Below are 14,614 nucleotides of genomic sequence, written 5' to 3'. Positions count from 1 at the left end.
CCATTCATTAATGCGGTTTAATGTCCATGGTTAAGGGAGATTAAGTTCTGGTATGAAATTCTTACTCTATCTTCTGCACGCACACACTCGCTTGCAATGTACGGGTGTCCCTCCCTTCCTCCACCACGTACACGCACTCCTCTCTATCCACGCACAGCCGTCCTCCAAAATCTATTCAATGAAACCGTAGTCTAATGAATGAAATTTTTCTCGCATTCATCGCATCATTATCACACATACCCACAGACAAGCCATGCGCGTGTGTGTGTGTGTCTGCTGCTCATCCATTCTCGTCCATTCCCAGAGGCACATTAAAGCTTCAGCGGACATCACTCTCTGCTACCACGAGGGCCACAAAGCACGAGGCGTTAAGGATGGGGTTAGATCGCTTGGTTCGTAAATCAAATTACTTTCTACGGTTTGTTGGGTGCTGCTTTCGAAGGGAAGGTCCGTCGTGGATGGTAAGCTTATTTTTTGGCGTTACTCACCGCTTCATGGTTCATGCTTCCGTATTGCGCATCATCACGCGTAGGTAACATCATCATCATCATCAGCATCGTGCTCTTCCTCACCAGCAACGTGTTGGGCGTCATTTGCTTGTGTTCTCGTGCTCTGAAAATTCCACCTCGTCATCGTTGAGGCTGGCAATATTTTCTGTTACCTGTTGCCAGGTGATCCAAAACGAATCTATTTATCACGTCAATAAACGTGCCCAACGCTCGCCGTTTTGACCGGAGTCATTTAGGTGAGGGATGTAAAAAGTAAGAGTATGTTGAGTAAAAATGGGGAGAACTTTGCGGCCTTAGACTGTTCAACGTATATCTTCTTTATTTGAGCCTAGAAAAAATGTAAAAGTTGTATTATTCTTTCCGTAACACATCCTAAAAGAGTGTACAACATACAAAAATCAGTCTCAAATCTACGAAGAGTAGTTGAAGATTGTTACGTTTTATTTCCTAAGATGAACAATTGTTAAATAATCTCCTGGAACTATTTGAAAATAGTTTTGGTTTCAATACTTTATGCTTTTACCAGCCAGAAGGGGAAACATGTCTATTGATTTAAAACATTATTTGTTTCAATTGATACTTTAAACTAGTAACAAAAGTAACAAAAGTCGATTGAATTTTTTTAGAAAAATTCAATCGACGAACTTTCAGAATATACTCATTTTCTTAAGATATAGTAGCTTTACAAAAATACACTTTTATCTAATAAAATATTCTCTCATTAAATACGGTTAGAGACAAAAGACTTCAAGCGATGAACCTGCTTCTTATACAATGATCGTTTAAATCATTCGAGCTGGTACGATTATCAACACTCTCATCATCATCACCATCATCATCCTGACAGTAGATTCCATTGCACTAACTATCGCTAACCGATCGATCCATCGTTGGTCGCCAGCCCTCCCATTAGTATCGCCCAGCCCGTCCCCATCTCCGATCTCGACCCGGGTATGACTTTCAAGCTTGATCTCTCTGTCAACGCGAAGCGCCACAAGCCACGAGCCGCTTTTGGGCTTCAACCTTCCGGTCTCGCCTCCAAAAAAAAAAAAAAGCTTCAAGACCTCCTCCACCACTTCACCCTTCTGCTTCTCAACCATCGTTCAGGGCGGGAAAAAGTTCTCAAGCCTCTTCGCCTAGGCAGTCACCGTTGATTACAGTGATTATGTTCATTTATTAAGGGGTAATTATCGCTTTTCACCGCCTTTTTTCATTAGAGCCCCGGTTTCGTCGCCGGTGTCCTCTTACCCTGACGGGGCGAGGCGAGTGGCGATCACAGCCAACAGCCAACAACTGTCGAAGAGTCATCGCGCTCTCGCATGCGTTTCGGTTCCGTCGATCGTTTGCGAACGATTGCGATCACGGTCTCAAAAGCCATGCGCGATCCATTTTCATCCATTCGCTTGGGCTTGCTCTCGCTCTTTTGCTCGCTTCGGAGCCTCCTTCTTTACTTTTCCGTTCTATCGTACTGTCGTCGGCAAAACTCTAACGATAGTCCGCGATATCGCGCTTGGTCGTCCGGTCGGTACCAAATCGTTTCGCTTCTACGAAACTTTTCCATGTCCCCCTTTCTGATTGCTGGAACGTCCCCATCCTAGGAGGGAAGAGAATTTGCGTCTGTTGTCTTTTTTTTTATTCCTTCCTGCTTCTCTTCACGGCGGTGGTGCGTAGCTTTTTTGTTTGTTAATATTTTGGATCGTTTTCGGTTTTCGGCCGTTGGGAGGGAACAACAAATTATTACACCTTAATACCAACCGTGGGCGGGTACAAACTAATTAATAACTTCTGTATCAAAGCACGCAGCAGCCAAGCTTCAACTACGCCTCCCGTCAGCTTTTTTTACTTTTCTGGTCTGCTGGCTGTGGAATCGATAAACTCGATTCGATACCGATGGCACCTTCCGGTATCGCTACCCGACAGCCCCGGACAGCTTCGGGCGCTCTCCCACTGGTGCCGGTTGTCTTCCCACCCGGTGAGACATTTCCACCAACTGTGCGAGCGTGCGAGAGTGCAGTAGCATTCTATGGTAAACATTATCTGCGATAATTTATACCCATGCCCGCTCTGGTGGCTTCCGGCGCGCAGGCGGGAATGCAAAAGCGCACACAGCTTCGCAGGCTCGGCGAAGATTCGTTCGTCTACTGCACTTCATCCAAGCTCCCTCGAGGATGATCACGAACCAGTGCGAGGGAAAAAGAAGTTTGCTGCACAATTTGCTTCACACTTGCACTGAGCCACGATTCTGAAGGCTGAAAAGTGACAAACGAAGTATCGTACCGAAATCGCGCACCGTTGTGGGTAATTTCTGCAATTCTGCGTACGCTCTAAACGCTCCGCAGGCCGGAACGCTCATCATTCCACTTGCAACTAAACCGAACAGGGCGGAATGTAAAGAAGTAACCGGGACAGGGCGACCCCCGGGGTGGCACGGTTTAAGTGAGCGAATTCTCGTATTTCTGCCAAAACGGATCATAAATTTCCAACCAAACTACCCTGCGCCCAAGTATTCCGGTATTATTGCACTTTGCCGTTAAGTTATTGGTACGCAGCGGTTCGTCCGGGAACGGAGGGTTCCATGGTGGTGTTGGTGGTGAAATGACGAAGGGTCACGAGCTGTTCTGTTTTGCCGTGCGAGTGCAGTCGTGGCGAAGCACTTGCGCTAGACTTGAAACTAGTCTGCATGCAAGCCCGTTGATTATTGCTGCTGCAAGGTGTCGGTGGCGATTGTAATAATTTCCGATGCACAATGTTATTTATCTAACGTACGCTGAAGAATTATTCTAATTCTTTTGCACACTTTGAACTTTCTCCGGGGGCGTTCTCGGTTCGTTCCGGTGGTTATGGAGCAACAGATTGCTTAATCTCGGGAGGAAATCATCACACTTTGCAACAATGTTGTGCAGTGTTTTATAGTACGAAATAATTGATATTTATAATATGGTGGAAATATATTCGTTTGAAGGAAAATTGCTTCGGCAATTTCAATAAATCAAAAGTTAGCAAGAAGGAACGAATAATCACCTTGAAACGTTGGATGATTGCAAGGAATGATACATTTGTTTAAAGATAAAATAAATCATATTAATTCAAAAAGCACGGGTTTCGTTAATTTTCGTTTAACAAAAGACTTATTGTTCATACGGTAAGTGTCGAACCACACTGACATTCATTAATTATTGAGCTGATTAGATAGCAAATAATTGGATTTAGGTTGTTCCTGACATCAAACTGAGTAAGTTTTTGTGAGCTGTTGGGTTGACTTCGCAAACAAATAGGACATATTTAGTGTAAGTTTATTAATTCGTATTATTAGAATAAATCTCGAATCACTTGACCAGACCCTTGTAGCGAAAAGATTTTAATCATGTTTCTATCAACTTCACTTGTATGGCCGTTTTATAACTTTGCATTTGTCCTGCATTTGTAAGACACCTTTGCCATCCTTTGAGCCACTTTAGCCTTCACCAGAACCGTTCGTGATGGGAGCTGAGCTGGCTTCCAAGAACGAGTCCATCAAATCGGCTGCATACCGGCGTGGTAAATGCATCTCCTTGTTTCCTTCTTTCATCACCGCTTCCCGTCCCATCATTGGCCATCAAAATTCGATCGTCCAAAGCTTCCGAAAGCAAAGCGCGTTTCAGAATCCTTCGCTCGGGAAACATTCCACCGCGAATGGCATCCGCGCTGCGAATGGTATTTGCGTTTCGATGGATGAAAAGACTGATTTCGAATGCAGAACGGCAAGCCAAAGCATCCGCCCGATTTCATGTGTGTCCGTTCATTCCCAAGTCTACCAAACCAACCCGTCCCTACCGTCGCTGATCGATTGATCGCCTCTCTTCCAATGGAAGCCGCGCACGCTCTGTTGTCTGATCGCGGCAACCGATCGGCATTTCGGTTGTCATCATTTTCGTGCATTTTGTCATCGTCGTGTCATCATCGTTGGGAAAGCATCCGTACCGGGCCGTGCTGCAACAACTTGACGGAAGGCTGAGTGGCAGACGACACCACCGTAACCTGTCGGTGGTGGTGGTGGTGGATATGGTTGTTCCGGGGTAGTTTGTGTCTCTTTAGGCTTGAGAAGTTTTTTCGTTCGTGTTTCGGTGATTTGTGATTGAGATTGTGGATGTGGATGTAGTTTGGACTTTTTGTTGGTTACATTTTATTCGAAGCGACGCAGAGAATAATTTAGGAAAGATGTCCTTAATTTTTCCTAGTGTAATGTCCTTAACTTCATTAGAATTATGGTTTGATGCTTCTTCAAGAAAATCAAGAAATTAATCTCAAATTTGTAGCCCTATGTTGAGGAAATATGCAAAAAAAAGCAATCTTCTGAATCCCAAAATCAAAAACATACGCTGAAAACGCAATCATTGGCTCACAATCAAAAATCCGAAAACCGATTCTCAAAAAGAAATTAATATTGTTCGTCGAAAAACTGCCTCATCCCCAACCATTTTGGCGTGAATATCCTGATCGTCGAAGGCAATGTTTAATAAAAATCTTTCCGCCATAAATTATGCACCAGCAATCGTGTGAAAGCAGCCCGTGAATCAGCATCTATGATCTTGACCGGTGCGAAATCTCCGGTGTTCGATGGTAGAATATTACCCCAGTCTCGATACGGACAATCGAAGGAGCTTCAGCAAGAAACTTGGAGGAAGAGGCAAGATTTTAAGAATTTACAACAGATGTCGAAAAAAAAAAACACACATACACACAAGACAACTACACTGACGTTTTTTTTTTCGCGAAAAGATTTGCAGAAGATTTTGCGGGATGCAGATCAAAAGGAAAGGTTGGGGCAAGGAGGCAAGTTTGATGGCCTTCTCGTCATTCCCCATCATTCCTGCGTTCATGCATATAAAAAGTGTCGAATATCGAAGCGAAAGTTCAAATGATGGTCCGTCCATTCGGGAATGATCCTTTTTGAGTCAATCTGACTTCCCCGCCCGCCTGCCTGTCTGCGGCACGAAATGCGGCCCTCGCTGCTCGCAAAACACTGCACTGCACTTCGTACGCCCTTCACTCATACGTGAACCCGAAACCCCTGGCGACGGAGACTAATAAACGAAATCAGAAAATACGAGGTAAAATAATCTCTGGAAATATAAAAACGCAATTTAAGTCTCCGGGGATGCTGACACAAAATACTGATCGACTGCCGTAGACCTCAAAAAGCCTTCCTCCTTCTCACCTCGGCTGCTGCATCCGCTGGGCAGTGTTGGGGAGGATGGGTTGCATTATAACTGCATCGGTCCCGGCTGTTGCAGTTTGATCGCATCATCATCGGGATTTGCGTGCCTTCGCCCCTTTTTGCGATGGAAGCCTTTTCTTACAGGATGATTTCTATTCCCCTTGCTGAGGTCCGTTTCTCCCATTCTCCTGAACCGTTGTGGCGTGTGTTTGTGTGTTGCAGTGTTATTGCCAATAAGCTGCACTTTCTGATCGGACGGTGGGCGATTTTTGACGAGCCTTTGAACGACCATTTTTACGCATCGCACCATTGAATTGAGCCTCGGATGGAGAAAGGACAGACAAAAACCACGGACCCTCGGAGTGAAGAAGGGGGAAGAGGGGGAGGAGGGGGGGGGGGTTGGATAGGTGATACGGAGGGGTACCAAAAAGCAGGTATCTGGGGTGGTCGAATGATTGACAGATGACTTGAGTCGCTTTTGGGATCGGGCTCAGAATGATGCATCGTTCTCAAACTGTGTGGATGTGTGTGCTGTTTTTTTTTTGTTATAGCTGTTGTTGATGTTGTCCCTCGTTTTGCGTTTTCGTCTCCCCACATTCCGGGTTGAACTTTTTGATGGACATCCAATCGGCGTACGGCGTCGATTTCGGCAAAACATCGATTTATCGTCTCCCCTCCCCGCTAGCCTCCAGCTACAGCATTCCAGCTCGAGCAACTCCAAAGTTTCCAAAACGAATGGAACGGATTTGTGGTGCAGTTTGATGCAGAAGTGATTTGTAGCTGGTTCGCGTCTCATTTCCGCCGAGGTAGAGAGGGAGGCGTTTGCGTTTGCAAATTACTTCATAAAGCAAAGATCAGCAAAACGGATAACAGGGGTGGCTCGGTAATAAATAGGCACTGCGGACAGTACATTAAGCAGGCTTAGAAGGGATAGATTTTGAGATACCACTTTTAGTTACAATTATAAATTTGTAGCAATGTATCCCTGCTTATGTATAGTTTTTCATTGCTAACAAAGATTATTAAATGTTCAATGTTCAAATCGAATATTCAGAATTGCTTGATGAGATTTCTTTTTTTTTTTTGTGGAAGATTTATGGAATAAAATTGCAATTGTTCCAGGATAGTTGAATGGTGAATATTAGAAGTACAGAAACAAACTTGTCCACTGTATTGCATAATCTGTTTGGACTGCGTATAGTCTTTACAGTCTTAGTAGCCTCACACGCAGTGGACAAGGCTCCAGTGGACTCGTGAACCCGGTAATTCCTTTTATTCGGAGACTCATGGACACATGGAGCTATGAGAGTAAAGATGGTACAATTTTAGATAAAGCGACGCAGTTGATGTAATTGCCAGAAAGGGCGATAAATTGAATTGGTAGATTCAAACTTTTGCTTCATGCTAAGACTACAAATAAGATGTAGCAGCTCATTGATTTTTCTATTTTTATTTTATATTTTGATATAATGGCTTACCACCTTATTGTTCACGGATGTAGGAGCTTATTCCTTAGTAAAAATATAGTTTTTTGTATAACAAAATGGGAAAACCAGTGAGTAAGTGTAGATATCTAGCATAGTCAGTCCTTGCTATGGAATAAACGGTTCAGATCTGATTTGATTCCCCGTCCTGCTTTGTAAAGATCGGTATTGTTGTCGCCTTCTTCCAGACCAGTGGGGACTACTCGAAGATTTAGAATTCAATTTGACTTGGCGTTGGATCCATCTTCTTATTGGCTTAACAACCTCTAAGGTCATGCCGGCCATCGAAATGGCTTTCTAGACTGCCGACACCACGTAGCTGGTTAGTTAGACCTCACTACGGGGGGACGGTCCGGATGGGATTTGAGCCCTGGTCCTGCCGTTTGAAGACCGGCGATGCTGTCGCTTACACCACCGGGCCGCCCCTAGGCGTTGGCTCCATACCATAAGCGAATTAGAAGACTTATGCAGCAGGTTTATAAGCGGGTGTGGAGCTTAACCAGGCTCCAGGACTTTCATTTTTGGAAGTTTTGTAATAAGGAAACATTAAAACTGTACTAAATTTAATTACATGAATTAAAACAAACATCTTAATTATTGAAGGCCAATTCCGTACTGTTACAAGCTTCTCGCCTGACGACTTTGAAAACTTTTTCACCATTTATCTGCTTCCCGTACCACACTGCTCAAAGCGGGCGGATTTCTGCCGTCAAATAAATTTCCCATATTGTTATCGATTTGATGCAGTGTGTTTAAATGATTGATGTTTGCATTCAAATTGTGTAGCTCCCCGTGCAGTGGGAACGGGAAAGATGGCGAGTGAGGGCGACAACGGTAGAGAGTGCGAGACACACATCGACCAAATTGGTCCCGTCGAATGCGAAACCGCGCGTTATGCTGCCCCATACGTTACATTCTGGCGTTGGAAAAACGGGTGTCGAATGGGCAGAAACATGGCATCTGTATGCGTAAAGAAATGAGGGGTTTTCTGTTTCTCGTTCTCTCTCTCTATCTCTCTCTCTCTTTCTCTCTGCTCTCGTAGTGTATGCGTGGATTGTTTTTCGCTGCCCCTTCCCTTTCCCAGGAAGGGACGGGTTCCTTTTATTTGGCGCACAACAAAAACGCAACACGAGCGCAACAATCGCAAAAACGCATGCCAGGAAATGGTGAGGAAATGGTTACTCTTGGGGAGACGAGAGAGAGAACGGTAACGCAAAAACGCATTTTGCGGTGACATGAGCAGCGTATTTAAGCGGAAAGCCAATAAGTCCATGACTGGTGACACACACATACACACACTCACGCACAAACGTATGGGGGACGGGTGGAAAGCAGGCAGGCGACCAGAGCCGAACGTTCAGGGTGTCGGGTTGGTCGTAAAGAATAAATTCATTCCGGCTTGGGTGGAACTTAAATGAGCTGCAGGATAAGAACGATTGCGCTCGCGCGATCGCAAAAGCCGGCTCTCGGTGCACGGGACGGGACGGGCCGGAGACGAAGAACGAGTTTTAGGAAGTGGGAAGCGCAGAGTGAGGCGAGACCCGACCCCGACTCCTTCCCAGACGTTCGCGAACCAGGTGAGAACCGTCAAGTTCTTCTGCACGCACCGTGGCCGGGCGGCGATGGTGGCCGGTTGAAAAGTAGGAACGAAGCGGCGGAAGGAAGAAGCGTACTTAAATAAATGCTACGCTAAAAAGCCACGTAGTCGCGTTTGCCGAAGAATAAAGACCTGAGAGGAATATAAATCAAACGAAATGTAAACGGAGCAATGGAACGAATTTGTGATTTTCTTCCTTGCGCACACGATGAGAAGTTGACCCGATGTGCGATGTGATGTGCGTGTGTGTATGTGTGCGTGCGTGCGGGTGAAACGCTTTTCTCATCAGTGTCTTAAGGGCAGGACGGACGGCATTTGGATCGCGCCGGCACACCGGACATCGTGCCATTTCGTTGTCAAACGCGAAATGAGTCGTTCCGGGAATGAGTTGATCTGCGGAAGACCGATCGCGAGACACTTCAAAAATTAGACACAATTGTGATGGTGGAGAAGAGGATAGGGAGAGGTAGGAGACGGTGAAGGGTAGATGGAGGGTTGGAGGGGGGCAGACAGTGGTTATGGAGTCTTTTATGTGCAGCCTTGCAGCTCGAGGAAGAGCCGGTTGCACGTTGTTAGGATTTAATGTCACTTGTGCTGTCGTTGAAATCTTTTATCGCGTCCGTCGTCAAGTTGCACGGCGAATCAGGCCGGGTTTTGTTAGTGATCGGTTTCGATTGTGAAGCCTTTTTTTTTAGGACCAGATTTTAAATCAAGACCTCTTTGTTTGTTCTAAAGGTAGAGTAATTCTATTAACTCCCTGTGTAAACTACACGCAATTTTTGGGAGGAATAATTTCATCATGGACTAATTCTCACATTAGGGGCCTTAATCAATTGGATAATTTGGTAAATTCGTTGACGTGTGAATTTGGTACAACGGCGGTGGTAATATTGCCAATTCCCGATCCCCTCCTTACCATGCATCCCTCGTTTAAAACCATTCCGCAGGCCCGGATTCACATAATTGGCAAATTGGGAAGCTTTTAGCAGCAAAAATCATGACGAACGAAAGAAAAAAAATAAACAAAACACGAAGCTGGCCACATCAGCCGATACGCCGAAGTAATATAAATGTATTATTATCTCATCTTAAATACACGCAATTTATAACGCAAGCATACATGCGACTTTTCTGCCTTTTGCTTTTGCGGTCTACTGCTGCTGCTGCGGTCGCTGCCTCTTCTGCTTGCTCGCCGGTCCGGTTTTTTGGGGGCGCAAAGCTTCGTGGAAATGGTGAAGGCATGATGATCGTGCTTTATCAACGCGCACTCAACCTCTTCCGTGCTCGTGTGATCGTGTGTGAAAGAAATAGGAATTGAGACAGATAATCTCTAAATTGGAGGAAGAATAAATAAATTAATGCACACTCGATGAAGAATGTTCAAGAAAGTTTAATTTATTTTGAAAGTGTGTTGTGGTGCGTGCGTTGATTAAGAATAAAAGGTTTATTTGTATGTAAACAAATAGCTATTCTATAGTGGCTCTGGATGCTTGGAAGGTTGGAAAAATGATCCTCGTCAATATCCTTCCGACTGCCAATCGTAAGGATCACACAAACTCGTAGCCTGTTGTAAGTGACCGTGGAATGTGGATGAGATTGCACCAAGCATCCCGGGGAGAGGAAAACAATCAACCATGTGCGTACACGGTGCAATAAATCTTGCATTGCACACGAGAGTTTAAAAGTTTTGAAAGACGGGGAAATTTTATTTCGGCACCAACGGACCAACGAGACAAGACGTGGGGCTTAGTACATTGAAAACGAACGCGAAGCGAAAACAAGAGAAAAAGAAACCTCCAAATATCAATCGACGTCAAGCCGCGTCGAGAGATCGAGTGGATAAGTATTTTCATTCCCCTCTCCCGGACCAGCGGAATCGGTCCTTTTCGCAGTGGTAGAGGAAGTTCCTGCTGAACAAAGTCAATCTGTCATGTTTTGTGGATGTGGTGATGCGACAGGTAAGGTTAGCAAGGGAGTTTTGAAGTTAAAAATATGAATAAGTCATCATTTTTGCATATTATTAAAAAAACCGGGAGAATGGAACGTGAACCGAAAAAAAAAGACTTCGAGGTGAGATGCATTTTTGTGAAGGGTTTCGATGCTTTCTAGCATTTTTTGGAGCCGCTTCTTGCTGCGCACCCGATAGATGGGCGAAGGCGATTTTTCGGACATGCTCTGCATAGAGTTACCCCCGATGCGTTGTTGCATTGCATTTTTTCGAAGGCATTCACGTCCATTAGGGGTTCGGACGCTGTGAGGCTCGTTCGAGGCTTCAAGCAACGCACACGGACACTCGGCGAGGCAAGAAGTTGGCGTTCGCTTCGGGCAGAACAAGCAGAAAACCGCCGTGTACGCAACCACTTGATCCTCCTCCGGCTGACCGATTTCATTCTTCAGATTACAACAATCAGTCAAAAAATTTTGCATTTATTTATCACTCCCATCAACGCTCGCCCGGTGCTCACCCGGTGTCTGCTTGCCTTCTGCTCCGATCGCTTGACAGATTGGCCGAGGAAAAGGGATCTCCCATACGTTCTCTCACTCGCTCACCCAGCATCGACAGGCACTTGACCCGAAAAAATCGACGAATAAATGCATATTCATTACGCTTCGGTTTCCCAAAAAAATAAAAAAAAAAACGCTGCCCTCCGGAACACTGGTGAAACTGCTGAGCAAAGCGTAGATGAATGCAACAGAGGCATGTTGTGTTTTTCTTGCTGTGGTGCGTCATATTCTATAAGCTTCCACTGGTGTTTTTTGAAGGTACTTTGCGCTTTTTTCACCTTGATCCCGGTAAGATCCCCGTCATCCTTTCTGATGCAAGCAAATTTAGTTTATCTGCATCGAACGAGCGATGAATTATTGTTATTAAAGCGGCGCAAAATCTCCCCTATAATGCACCACGAATGAGGGTTAGCGTAAGGGAAGAGATGGAACAAGAAAGCAGACAGAAGGAGGTCGAGATCAATCAAGGATAACGGTGCAGAAACACATGTCGGAGTGAACGGAGTAAGCTCCAAGAAAAGTGGTAACTTATTTGCATTCTTGATGTGAATTTTGGTTCGAGCTTTTTTATTCTCGTCCTGTCAATCTCAAACCCAAAAAAAAAAAAAACACGAAGCCATATATCCATCGCAAATCACTCAAAATGCATATTTTTGGATGGATATGAGACTAGCATTTCACCCGTCGATCGTGTTGATGAGAATATTGTTCTGCTTTTTTTGGTTGATTTTTTGTGTGAGGCAAATCCTTGGACTAAAGGCATCCAAGAGTCAGCCAATGCAGATGTTTCATTTGCGAGCGAGAATGCAATATTGCACTTGCTTCGAGGTACGAAAGAGGGGCAGACGAAAATCCATTTGCAACCCTCTCTTCAAACAGCGCTTCAAACGATGGTATGATTGACGAGTCATCAATATGCGCGGAGAATCAATCACAATCGAACTAATCGTGAGGTTTCAAGATTAATTGACGTGGTCCGAATGATGGACAACAAGTAACGAAGGTGAGTTGCAATTAAGTGAGTTGAATTTTTTTCTTGTGAAATGCTTTTTGCCAACGCATGTCTAATATTTCTTGTAAAATACAATAATTCGAACAATTGTCGAATGATCCACGAACCAACTCCTCAAGCGATCGCTTCAACAAATGTATCGTTTTTGTTTTCCATTTCCATCATAAATATTACCTCATCGAAAGCCCGGGCAGCTCGGTGCGCACGCAAGCGCACTCAGTTGACAGTATTTATCTTATATTTACTTTTAAGCATACGTGCGCATTTGGCACGGTGGAGAATAAATCAAACAGCCGAACGGTGCTCCGTAGGAAGTGCGTTGTGTTCCACCGTATAAAACCCAGTTTCTGCAGAACAGATTTGATAAGCGAAGAGAGCATACAAGCGAATTAGCGTCACCGCGAGCACTATGGAGCTTGGTCGTGGACGGGTAGCTTTAATGCAGGTATGATTTGGAGGTATGATTAAAACAGTTGGAGGATTAAAAGTAAATTCAGGAGGCCAAAGCCTAAAGCATCTTCCGGCAAAAAAGAGACAAGATCGGGAGCGCTGGTTTGCTTTTTGGTGCTATCCGCTTGGGCACACACTGGCCGGTCTGACAAAAAAAAGGTGAAGAAATACAGTCGACATTATCTAAAAGCTTCCTCACGTTCATAAATTTAGGGGTTTGAGTCATTGTGGCATTGAGTCTCAAGGCTCAGGCTGAAAGTAGGGAAGAGCTGGTGATCGACCATTTCCGTAAATAGCTGGTACGAGCCACGGTGACACGGTTATGAAACACTAAAAAACTGGTTCACCCTCTTCGTGTTCTTGATGATTCTCTAGTCCGCGTTGCTTGCCTTGCTTAATGTATTTTTATGATGATCTTTTCTGCTTTTTTGTTCTCTTTAGCATTAGATCTCTCCTTCTCTTTTTTTACTTTAAATAAATTTCTCCTTTACTTTTAGATCTAAATCAACAGTTCGTGCTAGTGCTGGTGTGGATTTGGGAAATGATTGGGATGTATTCTAATTCCACCAAAGCACGGAGGGTACCAATCTTGCTGACTTAGCTAGCGTGTCTAAAGGCCATCACTCCGTACCGTTTCTTAAAGCTCGAGCGCGTTTAACGAGACCAAATCTGGAAATTTATGAAACTCACTGTCGCATCATTGTCGTCTAAGCCTTATAGAAGAACAGAGAGAAGCGTCGAACCCCTGAAGATGATCCGATCGAAACCTGGCATGAATGTTGGGTTGGGTGTTATGAGCAAGCAAATGCACCGTGAACGAAAGACTTTAGATGAAAGGAGGGTGTGAAGCTCTAACGTTTTTTTTTAACCAGGTGAAAATAGAAATTGAAAGTCGAAACTGGAAAGCAAGTGAAATTGTCTCATTGGACGTTCGGTTGAGACAGGTTTTATTTACTTTTTTGAATTAGATGCTATATTAACAAGTATTACGAAAAAGATCTGAGTGTTAGTAGAGAGCATGGAGCTAGTAATGCGAAGTAGCTGTAGGACAATGCGATATTTTATTAGAACAACAAGCCATAGAGCAAGAAAGAGCCATTTGAGTGCTCGTTGTCGGGTAATAAAGAAACAAGCCAAAGACTCACATGAAAAATGCCGGTACAAGTCACGAACCTTATTCAATTTGAAATTTGTAGCTCTTATTTCTACTCCTGGATGACAGGAGTGAAACTAAGGTGGATTTTCTTTTTTTTAAAAGAAAGTAGGTTTTAGATTAAGGATAATCGGGGCCAAAAATGGTAATTTGGATCATTGTACTGGAATGTGTCATAAAATAATTTAGCTGTTAGTTTTGATGATATCAATAGAAGCGAATCGGTTTCAGCACCTTAAAAATTACCTGCTAAAAGATCATAAAATGGTAATCATCACAATAAATGAAGCGATTACATCAGTTAGAAGACAAAAGCCAAGCGAAGCAAAAAGATAAACGGAAACAATCAAACATTGGAAGATATCCTAATTGAAATTAATCTTGCTCCATTAGAGAAATTGGCTCACCGGTCAAACCCGGCACCGCACGGAAGCCAAATGTGTGTGGTTAGCTGGCTGCCGTGTGCAATTATCGCACCATTCTGCGCCTCTGTGCGATGCACATCTGTTGCTTGCGACGTGTAGAAAATGATCATGGCCTTCCACATGGGGCCATGCTCATCATCGTGGCTGGCATTACTGCAATCGTTCAACGTCGTCGCTGGTGAGTTTGGAACATGTTTTGGCCGGGCTGGGCCGGGTGCACTCTGGTGTGCCGATGCACCGGCACTGATAATGGTGATGATGCCGATGATTGTCGATTGCCTG

Source organism: Anopheles maculipalpis, chromosome 3RL (assembly GCF_943734695.1).
Source record: "Anopheles maculipalpis chromosome 3RL, idAnoMacuDA_375_x, whole genome shotgun sequence".
NCBI lineage: Eukaryota > Metazoa > Arthropoda > Insecta > Diptera > Culicidae > Anopheles > Anopheles maculipalpis.
Note: the sequence above shows the minus strand (reverse complement) of the source record.